Genomic DNA, 22,547 nt, shown 5'->3' on the forward strand with positions numbered 1-22,547 from the left:
ATACCTAGATCTAACAATAGATTCTAATTTTCATAGGAATGATTATGAGCCTATGGAGCATTTTTCCAGCTATGCTGTCTGAAAAGCAGTGTGTAAAGACCAGCTTGTGGCTGCTTCTTAAATGTCAGTGACTACTTCGTCTGCTTTTCCACAGGCAAAGTGGCCACCGTATTTTTGAAGAAGAATAAATGAAATTATTGCCTGACTTCACACGAGCAAGGTGGAAATGGTCAGTAGCCTGATTTTCCATAGGAATGTTGCCTAGGAAACATCATCCTGTGGTAGCTATACATTTAGTAAGGACATATTAACTTTGTCTCTGAGGAAATACAGCAAGAAAATGCTTCTAAAAGGAAGGGATGAGAGGCGACAAAGCCCCCATCCTCCATCCCATCCTTGCTCTCCTGGCAGTCAAGGCATATCACTTGCCTGCTCAAGGACCTTGGGATGTTCTTGGTCCTCACTACTACACTAATTGCTAAATTAAGGTTATCCAAACTTCTCTTTGTCTTTGGTCCAGCTCCAGAGGCACCTGACAGCTGGTGGAGTAAGGCTATGATGGACCTACCTGTGCCACGATGGGGGGCATGATGACTGGGGATCTGAGGATGGCACTGGCTCTGCTCCAAAATGCCTGTGTAGATATAGCCCTAATCCTTGAAACACCTTTCTGAGACAGAGAGATAGCATCATTAAAGAAGGAGAGGTGGCAGAATCAGAAGTAATGAAGATCCTGTCAGTACCAAGATAGCAAGGGGAGAAGAGAATAAAAGCTTTAGGGGAAAAAAGACAGCGCCCAGGAGGGAGGGAAGCAAATACCACTCTTCCAAAGGAACAAGAGCTGTAATTGAAAGCATACAGAAAACAAAGCACAGCAGTTTGGAAACATGTTGAAGTTGAGATGATATTGTCAATAAGGAGGAGATAAGCCACCTTTTGTTCTTTCACAAGTACCTGGTGAATCAGCGAACAATTTTCATTATGAGAAAACCTGAAAAAAAAAAAGGTCTTGTACACAAAGACAGGAAAAAACTGGAACTAGTGAATAAGGGCTTCAATACAAGATAAAAATAAGTAGATGTCAAAGCTAGCTAAAAATCTAGTGATATGTGTAATGCCACATGCGATATTGATTTCCTGGAAAGAGAGGGTCAAGGACAGGTGACTCGCATAATTTCAGAAGAAATGCCCTTTTCCATCCAGCACTGCAATCATTGTGGCATCACTGCATTTCCCATGAGTGCAAACACAATAATGCTATAGCGCACTTTTCTCTTTGCCTCTCAGAAGCACTCTTTTTGTTTGCTTGTTCATTTTTTTGAGGTGTAATAGTTGTGCATATATATAATAGAAAATGAAAATTGAGGTACTGTTTAGAGAAACTGAGGCTCAAAAGTTAAGATTTTAAATCCCATTTTTTTGTTCATTCCTTTGCTGTAAATCAGAAAGATTTGGGTATCTTCTAGCACTATGTTTGTGTTCTGCAGCCATGCAAATATTCTCTGCTGGTTGACACTTTCACTGGAATTTTGCTTTGTGGCTTGCCGAGGAAAACATTTTCAAGCAGTTAAGGCCAGTCCAACAGTAAGATTCACAAAAACTCTTAGAAATTTAAAAATAACAGAATATAAAGAAACTACCTACTGTCTGTCTTTTTTCTTAACAGGATCTTGGGTCTTTCATGATCAATTTGTCTAACCTACTCTTTACAGTCCTCCAGTGGTGGAATGGTTAGCTGTCCTTTTCATCAGGAAACATTACCCTATGACTATCCTAAATTTCCCTTGCTTCTTTTTAAGCTCACTGCTGCTTGTCCTAGCCCTGTTAGGGATGGGGAAAAAATTCCTTTTTGCTTTCATTCTATGTCTTGATCATAGACCCAAAAATAGTTTTCAACTTTCTTTTCAGCCTTTTTTAGAAAAAAAATAATGTACCCAAGCATCTCATGTACAACATCCACATCCAGTGCTCAACAAATTTTCCCAAGAGAACCTACAGGTTTAATCATGTATGCTCATGATATTTACTCATGATAGCAGTCTACTAACTCCAGCCAAGATCTTCCCAGTGCTAAATAGAATAGGAAGATTACTAGAATAGGGAGATAGCCAGCAGGCCTGCGTGGATGAATAAGAAACCGCTGGACAAGCTCAGGACCAAAAAGAAGGCCATAGGAGGGTGGAAGCAGGGATGGGTAGAATGGGCAGAATACAGAGAAATGGTCCGAGTGGTCAGGAGCAAGATCAGGCAAGTGAAAGCCCAGGCAGAACTAAATCTAGCCAAGAAGCTCAAAGACGATAAGAAAAACTTCTACAGATATATCAGAGACGAAGGCAAGACTAGGGAAGTTGTGGGCCCCCTCCGGAAGGAAACGGGAGACCTGGCCACCCAGGATATGGATAAGGCTGAGCTACTGAACAACTTTTTTGCCTCAGTCTTCACCTTCAAGGGATCAAACCACACTACCCAAGTCATAGAAGGCAAAAACAGGAGCTCTGCAAATGAAGAACCGCCCACGGTACAAGAAGATCAGGTTCAAGACCTCTTAAGGAACCTGAAGGTGCATAGGTCCATGGGACCTGATGAAATCCATCCACAGGTCCTGAGGGAGCTGGCAGATGAAGTTGCTAAACTGTTTTCCATCATATTTGAGAAATCGTGGCAGTCTGGCGAAGTTCCTGCAGATTGGAAAAGGGCAACATAACCCCGATATTCAAAAGGTAAAAAAGAAGACCCAGGGAACTATAGGCCAGTCAGTCTCACCTCTGTGCCTGGCAAGATTATGGAGCAGATCCTCCTGGAATCTCTGCTAAGACACATGGAAAATAAGGAGGTGATTAGAGACAACCAACATGGCTTCACCAAGGGCAAATCATGCCTGACAAATTTGGTGGCCTTTTATTATACTGCCACACACTTGGCGGACAGGGGCAGAGCAACTGACGTCATCTACCTGGACTTGTGCAAAGCGTTAGACACTGTCCCGCGTGACATCCTGGTCTCAAAATTGGAAACTAATGGATTCGATGGATAGACCACTCGGTGGATAAGGAGCTGGCTGGATGGTCACACTCAAAGGGTTGTGGTCAATGGCTCAATGTCCAATTGGTGGCCAGTGACGAGTGGTGTTCCTCAGGGGTCTGTACTGGGACCCGTGCTGTTCAACATCTTTGTTGGAGACATGGACAGTGGGATAGAGTGCACCCTCCACAAGTTTGCCGATGACACCAAACTCGGTGGTGCGGTCGACACGCTGGAGGGAAGAAATACCATCCAGGGGGACCTGGACAGGCTTGAGAGGTGGGCTCATGCAAATTGCATGAAGTTTAACCAAGCCAAGTACAGGGTCTTGCACCTGGGACATGGCAATCCCAGGCACAAATACAGGTTGGGCGGAGAATGGCTAGAAAGCAGCCCTGAGGAGAAGGACTTGGGGATGTTGGTGAATGAGAAACTTAACATGAGCTGACAATGTGCACTGGCAGCCCAGAAAGCCAACTATATCCTGGGCTGCATCAAGAGAAGTGTGGCCAGCAGGTCATGCGAGGTGATTCTGCCCCTCTACTCTGCGCTCGTGGGACCCCACCTGGAGTACTGTGTCTAGCTTTGGAGTCCTCAACACAGGAAGGACATGGATCTGTCAGAACGGGTCCAGAGGAGGGCCACGAAGATGATCAGAGGAGTGGAGCACCTCTCCTATGAGGACAGGCTGAGAGAGCTGGGATTGTTCAGCCTGGAGAAGAGAAGGCTCCGGGGAGACCTTATAGCGGCCTTTCAATATCTGATGGGAGCCTATAGGAAAGCCAGAGAGGGACTCTGTCAGGAAGTGTAGTGACAGGACAAGGGGTAACGGTTTTAAATTGAAAGAGGGGAGATTTAGATTAGATAGCAGAAAGAAATTCTTTCCTGTGAGGGTGATGAGGCACTGGAACAGGTTGCCCAGGGAAGTTGTGGATGCCCCATCCCTGCAAGTGTTCAAGGCCAGGCTGGATAAGGCTTTGAGCAACCTGCTCTAGCGGGAGGTGTCTCTGCCCATGGCAGAGGGGTTGGAACCCAATGATCTTTAAGGTCCCTTCCTTGATTCTATGATTCTATGATTATTCAACCAGCTATGTGGGTTTATCTATTGTCTCCTGAGTCTGATGCTGTCTTTTCCCTGCAGGAGGGCAAAGCTCTTTGACTGCAGCAGATAATCACTGTAAGTGTTCTAGTCCAAGGTGCACTATGTTGGGGTTATGCCCTCTGTTATGGGATCTCTTCGTTGGTATCAGAGCCAAAATCCAGGCAGAGCTTTCTCTGCAGTAGAACTACAGTCCTCTTCCAAGGCCAGTGATTGCTCCTGTCAAACCATATCATTTGTCTTGAATACAAATGCAAGTGACAGTATGATGTTATGACCTTGTCCTATAATTGCTCCTGTAAGCCCAAGAGTCTTGACCTCCTGGACTTCAGAGGGATGCTTGGATTTTTTTTAAACTATTTTTGCCATCATTATAATTTTACAGTGTGGTCCTGGGTATGTTAGGCAGTCAGAGATGATCTTCAGGCCATCAACTGACTTAGCAATGAGCGGCGTAGATGCTCTGAGGTGAAGTCTCTAGTATCTATTAAGGCTAAAATAAAGATGGAAATGGCAATATGAATAGTCCGTGTTATCCATATTGGCAGATATGGCCCTTTCTAGGGAACTCCCTTTCACCTCCAGACTCCATATCTTTGCAATAAAGACCCAGCTGAATGTGAGTATTTCTGGATCACCTGGGAGATCCTGAAACCATCACAGGAACAAATGGACTCTACATATATGGGCAATGCATTTAGCAATAAGTAGCACAGTCATCAGTGGAGAGTCCTCTGCTTGTGAAGGCCATTTAGCTTTCAGCAGTTACTATCCAAATGCAGTGACGGCAGGAATACCCTTTGTGGGGAAGAACTTAAAAAAGGAGCACTCAAAGACCCCACACAGAGACTCTGCTGGTATAAAGTGGCACAGAGCTGCTTCAGCAACTGTGCTATGGAGAGTGGTAATGAGGTGTCTCTTCTGTTCCATTCTGTAACTTTACACAAGGTGTCACAGCACAGCAGAACAGTACAGGAGCCATGCTTGCCAGGGAAAGTATAAGCTCTTATCAGGTCATCTCTCCTTTCCTATAATATCTCTGACAGGCTAAGGCTAAAGTGGCCTGCAGCATTTTGCCATCCTCTCTTTTGAAGGAAGTTTGTCACCTGGCTCTCTCAATTCCAGAAGTTTCTCCTGTTACTCACTGTCTTGCCTTGCATTAAGTGATGTTTCTTGTCATACACATTGGCACACCAAGTTTAACCCGCCATTGCTGCCAAAGTGCTATCTTCGTAGTTACTCCATTTCTTCACTTTCTACATGAAACAAATCGCTCATTCAAAATATCATTCATATGTTCCTTTTCCCAGCACATGCAGGGTGTACAGATCAGCTGCAAAATGCTCTTCTGACACCAGCTTGCCGTTTTTGCCCAAAGAAGAGTTACATATTGCATGACACATACACACACGTCTAGTAACATCTCTGGAGCAGGGAATGAGTAACTCTTCCCTTGTGGCAGACCAAAAAGACCTTTGACAGGCTGCAGACTAACACATACTTCAGTGGTGTGAGAATGGACATGCCGGATATAAACCGAAAGACCATTCAGGTCTGTCTGACTATGCCCAAGAAAAGGTTGCAAGAAATGAGAAATATAATGTGAGGATTTTACACAACGTGTTTTCTCAGCTTCCAGCAACTCCTGGTTTATGAAAAATAGTAATAAATAGCAAACATTCAGAGGACAATAATAAGGGGTGGACTGAGGCAGAGGACACATAAAACAGAAGAAACATGGGGCAGGTCATTTGTAACAAAGACATAGGCTGCACCTAGCCCTTGAGAAGATAGGTTTTCACACGTGTAATAGACAGCAAAATCATATTTGAATAAAACTACTTACCAGGGAAATGTTAGCAGCTGAAGGGACAGTTACTTTAACTGTTACTTTGACTGTTACTGTCTGCTCTGGTCAGCAACTATAGACCTGGGAGAGGGACAGAAACCACGGATTACTGGTAGCAAAGTTTCTTGAGGAGGGGCTGAGCTTTGTCAAATTTAGTGCATAAGAACAGATGCAATGAGTAATGAGTTTTTGTTATCCTGTGGATGCACATGTGAAAGAAAGAGGGAGAAAGTGTGGTCAGGATTTGACATAAATCAGCATGACTCTACTAGCTTTGATGGAGCTCTGGTAGAGCTTTCCTGAGTTATCCTGCCTATGTCACCCACATATGTAAGAAGCAGGGTTAGTAACTGAAGTTGTATAAAGACATAAAATAACTTTATATGGAAAATTGTAGATACTGATAGTGATAACTGCTGTTTTCTGACAAAGAAGGAGACCCATGCATCCATCAATTTGTTCAGGGGGATTACCATCAACTATAATTTAGGATGTGGTAGATGCTGGCTTCAGTAGAGCTCTGCAAGAGTTTTAAATGGCAAACAAACAGAAGCAGTCATAAATTGAGGCTAGAGATTTTGTTCAGATTAGAGTGAATGATCCAAGCTGCTTTTCTGCAGTATTAATCCCAACTAGCTTGTTTCTGGAATTCCCAGTATTTTGTGACCTGAGGGTGTTGAGACATCTAACACTTGAAAGTGACGGGGCCTTATCTGAATTATCTGTATTATCTGAATCCATCTGAACCTGTTGAAAAGTCTCAGTTCAGGATGAAATTCATTCATTCCTGGGAATGTGTGTTGAATTAACTTGGTGGTTTTTTTTTTCCTCCTTTTAATAGACAAAGCTGCCATTTATTGACCAGAAAGGAGCACATCACCCTGTTGCTCCTTGACATTCCATAACTCCAGGACCCCCAACCATTTCTGCAAGAACACATTGAAGAAATATTCCAAAACAAGACTTTTGGGTGAATTCCCAAAAGCTCTAAATACAATCATAATATTCTTCAAGCTATCATAACCATTGATTTCACCTTAATTTTAAATGGGCTCACTATGACAGTAAAGCATTTGAACTTTATTTTTTGAATAGCAGTATTTTTATAGAAAACTGTCTAATTAGCTTATGTGATTTCCATTTTCTGCTTTAATGGTGATAAACGACATTTCATTCAGGCCAAAATGAACATCATCACAGAACTATGCTGAAGAAACCGCTATTTTACCTTTGACCTTAACTAATTTCTTCTCGATGAAGATGAAACATATTTCTGCCTGAGATACTGGGTCATATCCTCAAGTAAAGCCACATGCATTTGAGTTTAAGGGAGGAAAATGCTAACAGCTTTAATGTTCCCATAGTCAATTTGACAGGGGTAAATAACTCATTTTTTATGGGCAAAGGCTGCATTTTGAGTAAATCTTTGTTTCTGATTGATGATAAATGAAAGGCTGATGCGATGATCATACTTGATAGTGTTTGGGGAAAATGATGATGTATCTGTCTATTTGATGGATTCCTATTCTAGCCATAGCTGGCAATATAGGATCCTGGGAATACGATTGCAATTTTTTTCCAAAAATCCTTCCCAGTAAACAATTCTTCACTGTGAGAACGATATATCAAAATTAATTAGGCATGTGTGGGAGTACATGTATGTTTATATGTGTGTATGAAAGAGCAATTTTGGATTGAAAAAAACATAGGCAAATTCCTAATAGACTATAAATCCTGTACTGGTTAAAATTAAATTCTAGGCCCTTTGCCTGCAAGATGGCAAAAAATACTCAACAGACTGCCTTGAGAAGCACTTCCAACCCAGAGTTTTTTTGTGTCCTGTAGTGGGGACCATGTTCTGCTGTGCCCTGGTGTGGCAGACCAAAAAGCCAATGAATGCAGCACTACTCACAGTCACCCTAGGCTATTCATACTGATTTTATTGTGACTTTTATAAATTCACAATATTTTAATCTATACCTTCAGATTCAGGTAGGCTGTGGGTTATGGAAGATGGGGGAACTAGAAGTTTTAGGAAGTTGAAGGGGTTTTGGTGAAAAGAAGATGCAAAGATGTGAAGAAGGATAAAGCAGTTGGAGATTTTCAGACATACAAATCGCTGTATGTTTTGATGAAAACTCTTTGTACTGAAATGATTAACATTGGTAATTAAATTGTCACTTTTAGATTTCAGGATTAGTAGTTGATGGAGATGAATGGGAAAAGTCACACCTCTCAGGTCATTTGCTCCAAGCTTTTCAAGATTACTTTCATAACCACAAAAGTTAGCACCTAATACCATGAGCAGCAGTAGTGCTATGGCCTGGGTTCCTCAGCTCTGCATCTGCAGTGAAATGCTCTAACACTTAATAGGGTCTGAGAGCAGAATGGGGGTCTGCATGTTTGGAAGCAACTGTAGCCCTTCAAACTCTGGGGAGGGCTCCTGCCCCTCTAGCGTGGCTCCTCTGCTGCCTGGTCAACGGGAGGTACATACTGCAGCCTTTTCACCCATGGGGTCATTTAGAGCATCTCTCTCTCTCTCTCTCTCTCTCTCTCTGAGCCAGCCACTGGTTTTCAGAAAATTGGTAGAAACATTATCTTTTATATGCTTGTCCTTATTTGGATGTTGTCCCAAGTTAAAAATTTGTTTGACTTGAGTGAACAGATATTAATGTACCTAAACGCACACAAGAAACTTTGTTTTCTCAGAAAGCAAGGTAAACTACAGTCCAGTTTTTCAGGTAGCATCAGTATGTGCATATGCCAGCTTCTTCCAGCTGAGGGTAGGGCTGAATCTGTGTCCTGCTGAAGGCTAGATGACAAACTCATCACTGCCAGACAGCAGCAGCCCTGCCTTGGGGACAGTGGGGTGCATGCCAACTTTAAAACCTTTGATAACACCTTTCAGAGCCTAGGGTACTTTTGAGAGTTTTGTTTGGGATTCAAGGTTGAAAAAACCTTTCTCCATTGGTACACCTGCTGCTTAGTGCCTGTGTCCTGTTATTTCAGTTTACTACTAACCTTTTGCTTACCCCTGCCCCTTTTTTTATAAAACCTATGGAACAAATCAGCTAATTGGGAAAGAAGTGACTATTGTGCTGATTCATACCCATCAATAGCTTTCTTAACAAACTTTTGAATGGAAAAACAGTACTACTGCTGATGGTCCATGAGGAACAAAATAACTCTGCCTGATATTCAGGTCTGCAGCTAAATTAACAGAATTGGCAGTGGCGATAGAACAAGATTAGAACAAGATACTTCCATTTCCAAATTGACTCAACTGATGCACAGTACTCACAAAGAAAGAATGTCATTTTAAAGTTATTTCTTAGGCACTAGCAAAATTTAAGCAAAAAATCTTTGTAAGTGATGCATAGCTTACTGCAAAATCCTTTCACAAGCTAAGAGGACATCATTGGGTCAGTATAAAGATCCATTACTTGAGCTTTCTCCACCTATTCAGTCACTGTGAAGAGGAGGTGAAAATCACCTATGTCTTGCCTTCTACACTACAGAAGTAAAATCTCATCACTTTTAGATATGCATTCCCAAAGGAAGTATTAGGTAATATGATATTCAGAGCAGTAGCACTTAACATTTAAGCCTCGCTGAATTCACAGCTGCTGTGACAGGTACCTGGTCTTAAACACACCAGGAAAGAGAGCTAGGTACCACAGCACACAATTCACAGCAGCTGGTGTGCTGTGGGGAAAACTGTCTTTCCTGGTTAGCAGAAAAGACTGAGGAACAGAGTTTTCTACGGTTTGTCCCTCAAGGCCAGGTTCAGATTCACCTCAGGTCAATCAGAAAGTGCTTGTTACCAACTGGGAGGCCGATTATTTGTATCCTCTTGCTTATAGTTTTCTTTTTTAAGGACCAAAGTGGTGGCAGTTGTTTCTAGCAGCGGATGGAGACCATCCTGAACAGCGCTGGGCTGCTTGGTGTTCAGCCCTGCTGCTGGCCAAATATCTCTCCTAGGTGGGAGAAGGGGAGGTAGAAAAGGGAGAGAAAAGGACTGTATCATTGTTAATTTAATGCCTACTTGCCATTAATGCCTGCATAGAGCATTGAGGGCTTTTCCTCTCAGAGGGAGAATTTGGCACTCGTTTACTGTTATATATATTGACTATGGTCTGTCTTTTATTGTTTACTTATTATGTGTAAACACTTATGTGTTTTATTGTTTACTAACTGTTGCTCCAGGTGAACTAGAATTCTGTAAGAATTCCATATTCATGTTTTCAGATAGGTTTAGATGTCTTATGAATGGTATCGTGGATGTAGTAATGCACTTCAGTCATAACAGGGAAGCAGCAATATATTTATCGATATAAAACAGTGATTTAACAAAGTTTGGTAATAAATGCAGCAGTGGTTTAACAAGATTCAATGGAAAGGTACATTGTTTATTTACTGTATAGAGGACAGGGTCAGATAAAACTGTCAGGGAGACCCTCTCCTTGTCATGAGGTTCAGAAAGGACCCCTTCGCTTCCTGAACTCTGCTCAGAGAGGAGTCTAGGTGCAGCTGGATCCAGTCCTAGCCCCAGACTTGGTCAACAGTTTATGTCTGAAGGATTATATGTGCACAATCACTGTACAATGAAGCTAAGTGAAGCTTCAAAGTTTAGCAAGCTATTAGTCATTTACTGAGGGTCTGTTGTGGCAAGGAATCTCTCAATCTCTAGGTGTAACCTTGACAGGTGTCCCTACCCAAGTGGAGATGCTGGCATGCAGCCCCCTGCAGTGCAGGAGATCTCAAAGGGCTCTTGGGCTGCTCACTATTTGTGGTAGTAAGATAATTGGTTCATAGTCATATTTACATACTAACTGCAGATGTTAGTTTCTTCCAAATTTGTCCTGAGTTGGACATTGACCAGCACTGCGGTTAGGTGGGTGCATTGCCATAAATTAGGCCTTGGCTGTTGTGTTGTTATCTGTTTTCCCCAAATCCACTTTGAGCTGGATGCAGCCATCGTGACCAGATGCATCCATCACCACTGGCAGTTATCACTTGAGCAGGACTACAGGAAAAAGTCAGGTTGGGTGTGTGGGGAGATGAAGCACACCATCACAGATGGTTAAATTATTCTTATTAACTTGAAAGAAATATTAAAACAGGGAGACCTTTATTCTCACACATGAGATGCTATTAATTAGGTTAATTAGGTTAGATATCACTTAATAAGATCCTTTGGAGTTCAGACATAGCTTCTGTCTTATTCAGTGCTTTATCAACTCACTTCAGTGTATTAAATACGGGTGATTATTGTGATGTTATAGTCCTAGGAGTGTCCCCTTAACTGGATCAATTCCAGCAAATGGTCTGGAGTGCATCACACCTTTATCACTACCCCATAAAAATGGAACCCAAACATTGCAGACTGTCGTGAAAAGACTTGGTTTTATGAATGAGAGGTTTGATCAGACTGTGATTGGTTGCAGTCTGAATCAATGTTATTTATTAAATAGGGATTTTTTTAATGGGAAATCAAGTGACAGAAGTTTGCAATATACCTCCTTTTCTTCCTCGGGGTTTTGCCTAACATTTTTAATCATGCTTGTGGACTATATTAGGCAATAATTCATTATGGATCTGATCCAAAGACCGTTTAAGTCAATGAAGGCAATCCCATATAATTCACAGACTGCCATTCACTGCAACGGGCTTTGGACCAGCCCCAGCAGCTATGTAGTCCATGCTGACAAAGCTCATCCTCAGAGAGTATAGCAGTTCTCTATCAGCCTGACCAGTAAATTATTACTGGAAATTTTAGTTTCTTTTCTCTGTTTTGATTATGACTATCATGTAAATTTTCCCATCTGCACTTCATTAGATATGTTAAGATGAGCAGCTGTGATCCCCAGGGCTGACTCCAGAGTATCATAATAACTACATCCAATGGTCTGCTAAGTGGCAAAAGGAGTCAATTCTCCTTTACTCTTTTCAGGCTGCACCTGGAAGGCTGGCATGGCTATAGAAATTAGGGTTTTTTCCCATTAAATAAACCACATACATTCACAGAGACCATTAACATGGTACTACTGCGGATGTTTACAGGATACAAGATGAGCTCCTTAAGGTCCTCCACAGGAATTTAGTGCAAACAACCAAAAAAGAAATGTGAATGCTACCCATGTCTCACTTCAGTGTGCATTCAGATTCTTCACAATGAGAACTAAATTTACAGAGAGGCTTCCCTATGATTTCTACTTTGGCATACAAAGCTTTTTCACTCTGAGTTGTATATAGAGGATGGATTGTAAATGCACAAATCCAGCTGTGCTCCATTTTTATAAGGCATGTAAGAGTTTGGGTTTACATAAATTATTAAAACAAATCTGTGTGAAAAACCTGCACTGTCAAGTGAACTGCACATACAAGCAGAAATCATGTTTTGAATACATGGGTCCTTTAAAAAGCCACCTTTAAAAAATAAATTCTTTTCAATTTGCCACTAATTCGAAGAGCATATATATTTTATATGCTCTCCAGCTATAATCTGGAGAGTTTAATGCCAAAATTAATCTCTCACAGTGAGACCTGGACAGGCTGGAGAGCTGGGCAGAGAGGAACCTGATGAACTTGAATAAAAGCAAGTGTGGGGTGCTACACCTGGGGAGAAATAACCCCATGCACCAGTACAGGTTGGGGGCTGACTTGCTGGAGAGCAGCTCTGAGGAGAAAGACCTAGGAGTCCTGGTGGACAACAGGATGACCATGAGCCAGCAATGTGCCCTTGCGGCCAAGAAGGCAAATGGCATCCTGGGGTGCATCAAGAAGAGTGTGACCAGCAGGTTGAGAGAGGTTATCCTGCCCCTCTACTCTGCCCTGGTGAGACCCCATCTGGAGTAGTGTGTGCAGTTCTGGGCTCCCCAGTTCAAGAAGGTCAGGGAACTGCTGGAGAGGGTACAACAAAGGGCCACAAAGATGATTAGGGGCCTGGAGCATCTCCCTTACAAGGAGAGGCTGAGGGACTTGGGTCTTTTTAGTTTAGAGAAGAGAAATCAGAGGGGGGATCTGATCCATGCTTATAAATACTTAAAGGGTGGGTGTCAGGAGGATGGGGTCAGTCTTTTTTCAGTAACAGGACAAGAGGAGATCGGCACAAACTTGAATATAAGAAGTTCCACCTAAACATGAGGAGAAACTTCTTTCCTTTGAGGGTGGCAGAGCACTGGAACAGGCTGCCCAGAGAGGTGGTGGAGTCTCCTTCTCTGGAGACATTCCAAACCTGCCTGGACAAGTTCCTGTGCAACCTGCTCTAGGTGGACCTGGTTTGGCAGGGGGGTTGGACTAGATGATCTCCAGAGGTCCCTTCCAACCCCATGTGATTCTGTGATTCTGTGAAATAACTTGCAGTCTGCCTTTTCTACCTCCAGATTTCTAGCAGTTAATGAACGGGTTTTGTCTTGAAAACATCCCCTTTTCCTTTAATACCTTATCAAATGTAATCTTCCAAATTCCCTACATGAAGTAGCACCACTTCCCAAAGGCAGAGCCAGGATGCTTAGGGCCGTATCAGCCTGTCATTTCCACACAGTCTTGCACAGAGATTGGTGAGGGAGAGATAGGCAGCAGGGAATGGAACAGGGAAACCCTACCAGTCCAGAACACACATATGTTTATCACTTCAGTGATGCAGAATGATTCTTGGAAACAACAAAAAGATGCATTTGGAAAAAATAAAAAAATCCTCTACTCACTATCTTCTATAGAATGGTTTAACAACAAACCATTTCTCTCTACTCTGCTGAGTAAAGCACCCTATTTCCATTTCCATTATGAGGAAATAATTTAAATACTGTGGTGGAAAATCTTTTCTATATCCTATTTATCAACCAAAGACTTGAAATCAACTTGGTTTGGTTTTTATGTTCTTTATTGAAAAGAAAGCCTCAGCAAATCTTGTATCTGTTACCATTATTGATCTAAATTCTGCTTTTTATATCCTCTGTAAAAATAAGCTAATTGAAGAAACCATTTTTATTTTAAAGAAACCATTAGTGCTGAAATCTGTTAAATCATAAGAAGAATGTAGTTTACTTTTATTTGCATTTTTATATCTTTACAGACACTATGGCTATGCCAGATTTAATAGCAAAAGGGGAAAATGTTATTGTGAAAGATGTGATCTGGAACATTACTAACCCATGCCTTAGTAATGTTTGGTTGAGGCAATGAGAAGACTTAAAATAATGGAGCAAAAGTAGGAGTGCTATGGGATAGCTGGCTAATTTTCTCACAACCGTATTTTTTATTACCCTAACAATTACTTTGTAAGCAAAAAGTTTAAATAACCATGTTAATTGCATTGATTAGTGCTTGCTACAGCATTTCCCACTAATGATCAGATCTGTCCTAGGCTGTCTCACCGATGCTTTGCAGACAGCTCTGCTCACAAGAAGGCGTTTCATACCATTGAAATGCTACTTGTCAGAACAGAGCTCTGTTGCCTTTCTACCAATAACTTCCCCTATTCTACAGGGAGGTCCGTGTGAGCTATGTCTGCAGCTAAGGCCACCCCTTGAGGTAATGTTTGAAGGAATCAGGGACGGGTTTAAACCTCGATCAGAATCAGTCAAGGTTGCATTTGCTTTCTGGTGGACCAGAAAGTCCACAAAAATGAGTTATTTGGATTATATACATTTAGGCTGGGGAGAATCTGATGATTTGAAATGCTCCATTACATCCCTGGACAAAGACATAAAATGACCCTAGCTGGCTGTCAGAGATTCCCCTGCCCTGCAGAGAGCAGTGACAAACGTTTCCATGTGGGGCACAGTAAAGCAAGTGGTGACACCATCCTCTGAGCTCAGCTGTCAGCCACAACAGCATCTCGTGACACAATTTATGCACTGCGTTCAGTAGATTTAACAAAAAACACTTCAGTATCATGATGGTACCTTTGGTAATAAACCTAAAGGCTATGAGGCATTTGCAGCTAGCCTGATGGTTGAGTCCACCCTCATGTCATGTTTTCTTATTATAGTCTTTTTTTGCACAAAGTATTCACTTGATTCAAGGTGAATTAAGATGACCCCTCTGAGCTGTGGGCACCTGATGTGTGAGGCAGTGTTTTACCACAGCCTCACACATGGTAACATCATGATTTCTGGAGGGAAAGTAACTTGGCTACAAAGGATTTCAAGGATGCATAAAGGTTAGGTTTACTCAGCTCTTCTATGTCATTTCACTGGATAGCAAAGAACCATCTTGGATTAAATGCTACAGTCAATACATTTTTAAACCGATTGAAATGTCCAGTGAGTGAAAACAAAAAAGCTTGCCTAGGCTGAAAATAAGCCCTCTGCTCCTTTCCCCACTGTATTGCACACTAGTCCTTGCTGAATTGCCTTTTAGATATTTCCACATCTTTTGTTCTTCACCACCATCTCTACTTTATTTCCCCCCATCTGCGCATCATGCCTCATTCATCACTGGCTGCATTTGCATTCATTCAGCAAGAGGTCAAGCCCTTAGTCTACTCCTTGGGACAGAAAGGTTTGTCTTTGTTTGGGTAGGAGATACATGCACACGTTTTTTCTTCAAAGAGAAAATAAGTAGACAACAGAACCCTTAAAAGAGTGCTTAATTTAGATGACAACTCCTGAATAATTTGGGCTTTAAGTAAAAAAAAAAGTATGATAAACCTGAAATATATTTTCAAAACATGTTAATATGATTATGAGGGGTTTTTCCTATCATTGTGGTGGATCTAAATGTAATTCACATATGACCCTTGAGAGAAGAGGTTGTCACCTACTGTGTGGCTATTCACCAGGCTGCCCAGTAAAGCCCAGAGCACCCATTTAAATATCATTGTAAGAGATCAGTTGGTTTCAGAAGCAAGAGGAACTGAGCTGAACAGTAATCTGCAAGGACCAAATTATGGTCCAAGCAGTGGAGGAGAGCTCTGAGGGGCAAACGACATTCTTCATGCTGCTATGCATGTTTCCTGGTGCCTATAGGGTGTCTACCACTTTTTAGTTTGTTCTTGGTAAGATAGTCTTGCAGATTTTCATGTTTCCGTAACATAAAGTGTAAGACATTTTTTTTTAAATATTGTTGTGTATTACAGAACTTTGGGGGTAGTTTTACATAATATTGCTCAGACTGTAAAAATGACTGCAAGCGTAACATTTTGGACTGAGTCCTGCTTCAGTGCTAAAGGAGAGTAAGGTACTTAAGAAGTTTATATATAAATATTGGCCTTAGAAATCTCTGCCCTTAAAAGGACTTCTCCAGTGCCAGGGGAGGCTGTTTATTTCCTTCTAGGCATATACAGCCTCTAAACCTCTGAAGACTTGGTGCCAACTCTAGATAGTTCCTTTCTTGCACAAAACCCAGCAGCAAAGAGGAGATAATGGTGGTTAGAGATTTCACCTCAGGAAATGGAGTTTCATCTCATCTGTGAAATATACAGAATTCAGTCTTAACTCCAGACAAGTTGGAGGGATTTGGGCCTCGGTATCCCATGTCCCAGTGCTAATTGTTCTCTTACCATGAACCATGAGAACCATGGGTAGAAAGAAAACCTGACCAGCCTGTATTTCCAGTAGGGCCCAATGCTGCAGTTGCTCCAGTACAACCATCACTAAAGAAAGCCTTGTTTATAACTCGTCTCCTTGGATGTGGCTTGTTGCATGCATGGAAAGTAGAAGACATTTATGCTATTGGGCAATGTCCCTACCTGAGCCCGTGGGATGACTCTGTAGCATCTAATTGTAGTCTAAATTTGCACTTTTCTGAATTTTTCAGTTTGGCAACCAAATATTTTTAGTTGTTTGCTTGTGTAACTAATCCTTGGATTCTCCCTAGTCCAGCCCTATTTAAGATGGCAGAAAAGAACCAACAGAAGCTAATCAGTAATGTTGGAGGCTAAAGCCCACATTTAGCAGATAAACAGAAGTCTGTGAGGACCACACTGGAGGGACAGTTGAGGTACTGAAATGTTTTAATCAGTGTCTAGGGGCCAGATCTACAAATATCCATTTTCACAAACCTCTAATATTACCAGTGAGTCACATTTTCTGTGTGTGCATGACTGGACAGTGTAGCTCAGACACAGAAGGAGATGGACTCCTCCTTCAGTTGTTGGACCCACTGTGAATGAGTTATGTGAGTAAAATGTATGTGCTTACCAGATCTGCTCCAGGGCAATAGGCAGTCACCACTGGATCCTGCCCAAGCAGTAAATCCAGTTTTCTGAAACTGGCAGTCTGGATTGCAGATGTGCAGTGAAGGAGTCCAGGATGACAGCGTGGGCTGCTGTATATCTACAAAGTCCAGAAAAATATAACAAATTATACATGTAGACAAAATTGCCAGGTGGGAAAAAAGAGAAGAGAGGAGAGGAGAGGAGAGGAGAGGAGAGGAGATGAAATGAATGAAAAAATGATCACGCAATAATGAAGACATTGATCATAAATTCTCAAAAAGAGGACCTGCCAAAATCTGAAGCATTCAAAAAGTGCAAATTAGACTTCAAAAATTCTGAGTTCAGGCATAAAATCCTGAAAATTTACAATAGCATTCAGATTTGGTTTTCTTCCTGCTGGGAGTCTGAGCTCATAGGCTGCATACAAGTCATGTTTCTTAATTGTTGTCTCTCACAACCTCAACCTGGTGTGAGCCAGAAATCTTTTTCATTGACAGACAATGTCCCTTTATCATCTGTCACTCAGTTCCAAGAATCAGAAATGAAGAAATGCATTAATAAACTCCAGATTAAGAGTTCTGGAAGTGCACCAGCAGACAACTGAGGATTCACGATCTTGGCTCCATGTGTGAAAGGGAAAATGGGGGAATAAGCTAGGAGGGTGTCAGGAGGCAGTTGGCTTTTGAACCTCCGTTTTGTGAGGTTGGGCAGGGCTCTCATTTATGGGTGTAGAATGCTTTATGTAGAGGACAGCAGTTTCAGTTTTTACCTGTGCCCTCGCCTCCTTTTTTTTCTCTGTGGCAGAGTCTGGGTACATCCCACATAATATTGCTCCACAGCAATTCAGTAGATCTAAATGTACATATGCAGCAATGGAAGTCTCAAAAAATGCTCCCATATTACCTAAAATTAATTTTTCTGTAATCTAGCATGAAAGAAGAGACTTTTTCTAAATTATCTTCACTTTTGATAAAACACCTCGTAGCTTTCAAAAAGGTACAGAATAATATAAAATTCACAGCCAATTCAAAATCAGAGAACATTAATAAATACCTGTTCTGAGACTTATTTCTCAGAACAGCTAAGAGAGCGACCTGGACATTCACACACAAGGAAACTCAAAAGATGGCAAGAGAGATTGGCAAATCATTGAAGAAGGAATGGATATGGGCAGATTAATCTTGAACTATCCACTTACAAATTTGAAACAATAACAGTTTGGGTCCTAGTTGTGTCTCATCCTTGTGGGGATCCAAGATCCACATTGACATGTTTCTGAAGGATGTAGTTTAATATTTTTTGCAGCTAAGTGTCACTGACTAATGAAAATATATTGGCACAATACTTGCAGGTTATTGTTCCATGTGGCTGTACTTCTTAGTTGGGAATTTGTAAGCAGGTCATGACTGAAAGCAATATGAATGCACTCAGCTATTCAAATATTCAAAATATATCATGCTATATTTATTGGAAACAAAGTCTGACAAGATTATGTGTATACTAGGAACTGATAATGAAACATTGCATTGCATTGGCACTGGCAGTGTCAGCAATAGAGAAATTACAAACTTTAAATATTTATATAATAAAATGAAATGCAGCTATTAATGCTTCCAAGAAGCATGCACTGCCGTGCTATAGATAGACATGAAGAATAGAGTTTTGGAATATCTCTAACAGGCCAATTTATCATTTTTACAGAATAACTCCATGTCTGTGGAAACAGTCTTATGGAAATTAGAAAAAGAGTGGTAAAGAAGCAACGAGGTCTGAACACAAAAAAATGGATCTTCCTGAGGACTTAAATACACAAAGGAAAAATGAATGTCATAAGTAATCCATTTTTTTCTGGATTGTTTATGTTGATTTAAATACAGTAAATACACATATTTCTTTAAAATGGTGTGGAAGCCAACAGTATTTATGGTCCTTCAAAAGATCATATACTTATTTTCTTTTCATCAGTTCAATTATTGGAAAAATTACCACTTCAATGTTTGGGTTTTTTTTGGTGTGAGAAGACTAAGTAATAAACAGAACAGCCCTTAAATATGGAGTTAATGGTGCTTATTCCCAGTTAGCTTTTTCTTGTCACTGCTAGAAGAAATCCTGAAGTCCTGTGTAGACCATGAAAAAGGAAACCTAGGAGAATTTAGGATCTGGGCCAGTTATGCCATTTCCTTTAGCAGCCTGATGGAGCAAAGCTTCCTGGTGCAGTCCCAACTTCCCCAAGCTATAATCTGAAGGACTACAGGAAGGCTGGGATTTCACTTCACTTATTCCCCAAATGGCATGAAACTATGTTGATTTCTGCCCTACTCTTTTCAACCTACTTTTTTCAACACCATAGTAATTTGAAGTCCTGAAAAGCTATGCATATTGATTTGGATTGTTTTCTGGTGTCTTGTCTGAGCTGCTGGTGTAAAACTATAGCATTTTTGGAAGACAGGAAGGGCTAAGGAGATGGTGTGGAGCACTGTGTTTCAGCTCCAGTTCTCTGCATTTATTTTTTTGTTTCTGTTGTTGTTATTGTAGTCATTTAGTGTAAGCTCCTTTGAACCACTTGGAAAGGTGAGGTGGGAAATGGTCTCCTCCCTTCTAAGTGAGACTGTGAGTGATGGCCACAGCAGTGTAAATAAGACTAACTGCTGACTGGGCCTGCCTTCCTCTTCTCTTGCCCTGCACAGGCTCATACCAGGAGAATATCCAGCTGAGATCTAACCCAACAAAATGAAGCAGTGCTCAGTCTGAGGCCAGAAGAGATCCCTGAACATCTCACCACCCAACTGAGTGAACTTCAGTGTCAGACAAGGAAGGAATTGAGTACCACTGTGGTACTTAGGTTTCATCAGCTTAAATTGCTGGGGAAGCACAAACTTGGTGCTCATACAGCAATGACAGAGGCTTTAGTGATTATTGCCTCCTTAGTTCAGTTTAAGCAGAAGCATCGATGTGGTAACCAGGATGACTATCAGAATCTAATCCATTGGTATGAACAATAGATGCAAAATACTATTTTCTCCCCTCCCATCATTGTATTTCTTCACTCTGAAAAAGCATTGATAAAAGAAGAGGACATGTTGTGCAAGTTTTTTTTCCTCAGCATATTCAATTTCATACATTTGGCAAAATGTATCTTTTCCATTGCAATTCATCATGATAGACATCAGATCATTTCTGAAAGTATGGAAGGATGAATCTAGCATGCTGCAAACAGGCAGTGCACCTCCATTTATGTGACATGGTCCTGAGGATGTCCAGGCCTGAGGCCTCCATGCTGGTAGAAGGGGAGGGCATAGCTTAATCTGTTGATTTTAAGCTGTTGTATGCTTAAAACTACAGTCATGGTTTCTGAGTGATGATCTATTAGAAACTGGATTAGAACAATGTTGTATGTCTCATGAACCATCAAAGAGCTGGTGGAACCTATGTATGAGCAGTCATCCTCAGATCTTCAAAGTTTTAGCTAGGCCTAGAAGGTTATTTGAAAGTGAAAGGACTTGTATTGAGCTTCACAACCTCTGAGCAGAATTTAATCTGTCATTAAATTCCTGTCCTTTATTCAACTATCAACTTCAATATTTGAAAAAAATACAGACCTTTTTTTCTACAGGCATGGAAAAGCTAATGGCTTATTTCCTGTGGCATTGTATGCAAAGAAACATGAGTTCAGGTTAATAGAACTGTATAGTGCCTAAATTGCATATTTTCTTCTCATCTTACAAATAATGTGTCAGCTTGCTTTGGTTTATCTTGGTAGATGATAGCCATTTACAATTCTGAGTGTGGATGCTCCTTAGAAGATGAAATACTTGTTCTGTGTTTCTGCCTCAAAGTTGCTGTGCAGCAAGTGAAATACCATAGGAGTAAAAAAACTGAAATAGTACTAGAAATACAGTTCTAGATAATTTGGCTGATTCCAAATCTTAGGCTTAACCATCCCTTTGCTTTCACATTTGAACCCAGTTTACGGACATTTTGTAGCCTGGGTCTGTCTCTACTGTTTGCTCTATTACAATCCAAGTGATCCACTTGATTAAACTGAGCACCAAGCAGAGAACTCTAAGGCATTCAGACGACTTTCTGGTCAGAAACCACCACTGTACTCAAAAAGTTGCAGTAATTGTTTCTTTTGCAGAAAAGAGCATAAGTCTCTTCCTCTAACCTTAGTAAATGGGAAAGCCCAAATGAAAAGGAAAAATACATTCATGTTATGCATATTCTTCATGTCGATGGAAAATACTGTGGTAGGACCGGTCATGATTACTTTGATGCCTTTTGTGAATTTTTAGCCAAATGTCTGTTCCATTTTAAGAAAAATCCTTCTTGATTGAATGTGCCCCATCAGGTTTGCCTGATCCTGGACTGGAGTTGGCTTTTTGCCATGATAGTGAAATACTAAATCACAATTTACAAGTAAATTGTAAAGTCTATAGTGACATCAATATATCATCTGATACCTATAAACATTTCCAGAGCTCAGGGAAACAGCTCTCTCCACTCTCAAATGTCTGAGTGTTTCAAATACAAACAAGAGTGTCAGCAACAGCATTTTAACCCTACCACCTAATGGTCAGCGGCAGGAGGAAGTGGAAGCGTATTTCACATCCCATGTTTCACATCACAGCAAAATCCAATACAAGCAATAGAGTATTCATGTATAGTTTGAGACTCACCATCACTCTGTCGAGAATTTAGAGTTTATTAAGTGGTGGTTCATTGCAAGAAAAGCTGTAGTATTCCATATCAGATGGTGTCTTTCTCCAGATTGTTTTTATGGTTTTGTCTTTGTTTTTGTTTTTCTGTGGGGAGATGCAAACAAACCCATGTTTAAATTGGATCAGGACATTTGCAAAGGAAAAAAAAATAGGATAAAAATAATCTTAAAACCTAGGCAATACTTATTCTGACAGCGTATTTCAAAATACCACTGCATACATGTATGTATAAAAGCAAATGATATTTACTTATCCTTTATTTGATGATGAAAATGAATAGATTGCTAACATGTTGTTCATAAATCAGAAAAAAATATAGCAATCAATATAAAGGCATAAGGAGAGTTTTATAGGACAATGTATTATACAGTGTCATAATTTTGACAGGCATAATGAACGTTGTTTTACTTTACTGCCCTGTGCCATCAATGAACACATCAAAAAAGGGGAAGGAATAAAAAATTTAGATTAATTTTCATTGCCCTTCAGATATTTTATAAATATATCTGTCTAATGAAACACATCTCACATTTCTCTTTACTGTTAAAGAACTGAGCTCACTCTCTCTCATTTTATAAGGATTAAAATTACCCTCAGTACCTGGTGTTGGTAGCCTTATTGTGGCATTACAATATTTAAAGCATCTGATGTCTATAATTTTATGTTGTACAGAAGGCAATCATTTTCTGTTCTGCT

The 22,547-nt window shown here is 40.8% G+C and overlaps 1 long non-coding RNA gene across 1 annotated transcript; it reads right to left on the reverse strand.

The window, feature by feature from the left end:
• Positions 1-5,964: 5,964 nt before the first annotated feature.
• LOC106898871 lies at positions 5,965-21,902 on the reverse strand. The gene is made up of 3 exons (XR_001413984.1): positions 21,810-21,902; positions 17,117-17,251; positions 5,965-6,050 (listed from the first exon to the last, which is right to left on the reverse strand). It is a non-coding gene; the product is annotated as an uncharacterized LOC106898871 (long non-coding RNA).
• Between the last annotated feature and the right edge of the window lie 645 nt (positions 21,903-22,547).

Source organism: Calidris pugnax, unplaced genomic scaffold, assembly GCF_001431845.1.
Source record: "Calidris pugnax isolate Ruff unplaced genomic scaffold, ASM143184v1 scaffold188, whole genome shotgun sequence".
Lineage (NCBI taxonomy): Eukaryota > Metazoa > Chordata > Aves > Charadriiformes > Scolopacidae > Calidris > Calidris pugnax.